The sequence below is a fragment of the Triticum dicoccoides genome, chromosome 5A, assembly GCF_002162155.2.
Source record: "Triticum dicoccoides isolate Atlit2015 ecotype Zavitan chromosome 5A, WEW_v2.0, whole genome shotgun sequence".
Taxonomy (NCBI): Eukaryota; Viridiplantae; Streptophyta; class Magnoliopsida; order Poales; family Poaceae; genus Triticum; species Triticum dicoccoides.
In genome coordinates, this window is record NC_041388.1 from 693,787,357 (window position 1) to 693,792,080 (window position 4,724).

Consider the following 4,724-nt stretch of genomic DNA (forward strand, 5'->3'; position numbering starts at 1 on the left):
ATTCTCCTCCACGATCAGATCGTAGAAACTTTATTTTCTTGTTATGATAATTTTCCACTTCACTCTAAAATTCTTTGAACTTTTCAAATGTTTGAAATGTTTGAAATGTTTCAGACTTTTCAAAAGTATATATACCCATATCTGCTCAAATCATCTGTGGAGTGAGAACATAACGATACCCGCCGCGAGCCTCAATATTCATCGGACCACATACATCAGTATGTATGATTACCAATAAATCTGTTGCTTGCTCCATAGTTCCAGAGAACGGTGTTTTAGTCATCTTGCCCATGAGGCACGGTTCGCAAGTACGAAGTGATTCATAATCAAGTCATTCCAAAAGTCCATCAGAATGGAGTTTCTTCATGCGCTTTATACCAATATGACCTAAACGGCAGTGCCACAAATAAGTTGCACTATAATTATCAACTCTGCATCTTTTAGCTTCAATACTATGAATATGTGTATCTCCACTATCGAGATTTAAAAAGAATAGACCACTCTTTAAGGGTGCATGACCATAAATGATATTACTCATATAAATAGAACAACCATTATTATCTAATTTAAATGAATAACCGTCTCGCATCAAACAAGATCTAGATATAATGTTCATGCTTAACGTTGGCACCAAATAACAATTATTCAGGTCTAATACTAATTGCGAAGGTAGATGTAGAGGTAGCGTGCCGACTGCGATCACATCGACTTTGGAACCATTTCCCATGCGCATCGTCACCTCGTCCTTTGCCAATCTTCGCTTAATCCGTAGTCCCTGTTTCGAGTTGCAAATATTAGCAACAGAACCCGTATCAAATACCCAGGCACTACTGTGAGAATTAGTAAGGTACACATCAATAACATGTATATCACATATACCTTTGTTCACCTTGCCATCCTTCTTATCCGCCAAATACATGGGGCAGTTCCGCTTCCAGTGACCAGTCTGTTTGCAGTAGAAGCACTTAGTCTCAAGCTTAGGTCCAGACTGGGGTTTCTTCTCTTGAGCAGCAACTTGTTTTCCGTTCTTCTTGAAGTTCCCTTTCTTCTTCCCTTTACCCTTTTTCTTGAAACTGGTGGTCTTGTTAACCATCAACACTTTATGCTCCTTCTTGATTTCTACCTCCGCAGCCTTTAGCATTGCGAAGAGCTCGGGAATTTTTTTATTCATCCCTTGCATGTTATACTTCATCACAAAGCTCTTGCAGCTTGGTAGAAGTGATTGAAGAACTCTATCAATGACACTATCAACAGGAAGATTAACTCCCAGCTGAATCAAGTGATTGCGATACCCAGACATTTTGAGTATATATTCACTGACAGAACTATTCTCCTCCATTTTGCAGCTATAGAACTTATTGGAGACTTCATATCTCTCAATCCGGGCATTTGCTTGAAATATTAACTTCAACTCCTGGAACATCTCATATGCTCCATGACATTCAAAACGTCATTGAAGTCCCGGTTCTAAGCCGTAAAGCATGGCACACTGAACTATCGAGTAGTCATCAGCTTTGCTCTGCTAGACGTTCATAACATCCGGTGTTGCTCCTGAAGTAGGTTTGGCACTTAGCGGTGCTTCCAGGACGTAATTCTTCTGTGCAGTAATGAGGATAATCCTCAAGTTACGGACCCAGTCTGTGTAATTGCTACCATCATGTTTCAACTTTGCTTTCTCAAGGAACACATTAAAATTCAACGGAACAACAGCACAGGCCATCTATCTACAACAACATAGACATGCAAAATACTATTAGGTACTAAGTTCATGATAAGTTAAGGTTCAATTAATCAAATTATTAAAGAACTCCCACTTAGATAGACATCCCTCTAATCATCTAAGTGATCACGTGATCCATATCAACTAAACCATGTCCGATCATCACGTGAGAAGGAGTAGTTTTCAATGGTGAACATCAATATGTTGATCATATCTTCTATATGATTCACGCTCGACCTTTCGGTCTCCAGTGTTCCGAGGCCATATCTGCATATGCTAGGCTCGTCAAGTTTAACCCGAGTATTCTGCATGTGCAAAACTGGCTTGCACCCGTTGTATGTGAACGTAGAGCTTATCACACCCGATCATCACGTGGTGTTTCGGCATGATGAACTTTCGCAACGGTGCACACTCAGGGAGAACACTTGTACCTTGAAATTTAGTGAGAGATCGTCTTATAATGCTACCGTCGATCTAAGCAAAATAAGTTGCATAAAAGATAAGCATCACATGCAATCAATATAAATGATATGATATGGCCATCATCATCTTGTGCTTGTGATCTCCATCTCCGAAGCACCATCATGATCACCATCGTCACCGGCGCGACACCTTGATTTTCATCGTAGCATCGTTGTCGTCTCGCCAACTATTCCTTCTACGACTATCGCTACCGCTTAGTGATAAAGTGAAGCAATTACAGGGAGATTGCATTGCATACAATAAAGCGACAACCATATGGCTCCTTCCAGTTGCCATTAACTCGGTTACAAAACATGATCATCTCATACAACAAAATATAGCATCATGTCTTGACCATATCACATGACAACATGCCCTGCAAAAACAAGTTAGACGTCCTCTACTTTATTGTTGCAAGTTTTATGTAACACCCCAAAAAATTTAACCATGATTTGTTTATTAAAATTTTGCCAAGAAATTAAATTTTCATTTTTGTGGATTTATCTTTTGATTTTAGAACCACCCTTTTCCTTGATATTGTGGAGTTTTCACCCGAAGTGAAAACTTTTCAAAAATATTGTTGGACTTGTTTACCCTCTCAAGAAAAACATTTCTTTTATCAGTGGATTTATTTGCATAATTATTTTTCCTGAGCTTTATTTTTTTTAAAGGATTTTTCATAAGTTTTGGAGCCTCTTTTGCACTACAACCCTTTGGTAAAATTAGTTATAAGTTTCACCAAAATTTGGAGATGTCATGGGATTTTCCCACATCACTTTTATGCAAAAATCTCTTTTAGTCATTTGGAAATTTTGAGCTCTACCCCAAGTTTTCAAACCTAGTCCAGTTTATAAAATTGCACTACAACCTATTTAAATATTTCTTTAAAGCTTCCAGCAAAATTAGGGGATGTTAGTAGTAGTGTATAAATCAATTTTTTGCAAAAACCCACTGGTGTTCTTTGAAAAATTTGAGCAAATCATCCTCTTTTGCTCTCTGGTCCAGTTGGGTGTTTTCTACTGCAACCCTATTTTGTTTTGCTCTAGTGCCCATGATCTTTCTCCTGCTTAGAGACCACTTTACCAAACCCTTAAGTTCAGGAGATTGGGCCCATTGGAGGATTTTATGTACATGCAATAATGCCCTTTTCTTTCTGTCCAGATTTGGTTTTCTCAAGAACTTGCACTAACAAGTTTCTGGTTTTGCCCAACTAACCTTGCCACCCTCTTTATCATCCAAAGAGACTATATCTGGAGTTTTTGGCCACCCCAAGAGTTGCCTAGATGCCCTTGGCATTCTGTCAAGCACCTTGTGTGCATGGTCAGTTTTGAGATAGTTTTTAGTTTGCACATTGGACCTGTTTGCTTTGCCTAAACAGCATGTCTCATGGCTCTACCTTAGTCTATAGCCCCACCCTGCTAAACCTCATGTGGATTGGAGCCCCCTGGCATGCCTTGGCATTTTGCCGAACGAGTAGCATGCGTGCTCTGGGCGCGCCCAGAACGCACGTTTTGCACGCGTGCGCAGCCGAGCCGCCGCGTCGTGCCTCTGGCCTTTGCTCGCCCGCAGGGCCGCGCCCCGGCCTCGCCCGCTCACCAGAATGCTCCAGGCCGCCCCTGGAGCCCCACAGCGTCGCCGTCAGGTCGGCCATGGCAGCTAGCGGCCGGCCACAGCAGGCTCCTGCCATGGACGGCGCCGCCCGAGCCACTCTCGCTCGCTAGCTCGCCCCTGAAGCAGTGCCCGCTCGTCTGCTAGCCTCTGCCGCCATCCCCAGCCTCGACACGTCGCGCTGCAAGCTACAGAACGGTGGTTCGCCATTCCTATCCACGGCCGCCGCGGAACCGACCTCGGCCGCCTATAAAAAGGAACCACGTGCTCGTCTAGGCCCTCATGCAACCTCAAGCCATCCCCCTAGAGCTCCCTTAGCCGGCAATCGATGGAGGAAGGCCGACTTCCCCATCTCCGGTCAGTTCGGCCGCCGCCACACTCCGGTGCCGTGCGTCGCAAGTAGAGCCTCCCCTGCCCTTCCAACGCCATCGTCCGACTCCCCTCGACCGTGCGGAGCCACCCAACGCCTCGGCCTCGACCGGGAACCGCTGTAGCCCAAACCCCCAAATCCTCCCGAAGCCACCTCCGCCGTGGCGCTCGCCGCCGGCGACTCCCTCCACCCCCACCAACCTAGCAACCACTGGGAGGACTGCCCGGACTGGCGGATCCTTCCCTGCCCTCGGAACCCCATGGGGAGCCGCGGCGTCGACGGCGATCGCCGGAGCCCCGCCACCGCTCAGACAGAGGAGAAGGAGGCGCGGGCGACTGGTCAAACCTGACCAGTGGGCCCAAGGGACCCACTGTCAGTGACCCCGAGCCGGCCCGCGTGGTTTAAGTGAAAGCATAAAACCCAGAGTACGTCTTCTCTACCCCGAAAACGTATTCTCACTCGAATCGTTTTCTTTTTCTGTTTTAATTAAAAACAGAGTTTTAACTGAACTTTGACTGGCTATCACTTCTTAAATATAAGTCCAATTGATTTGATTCTTTTTCT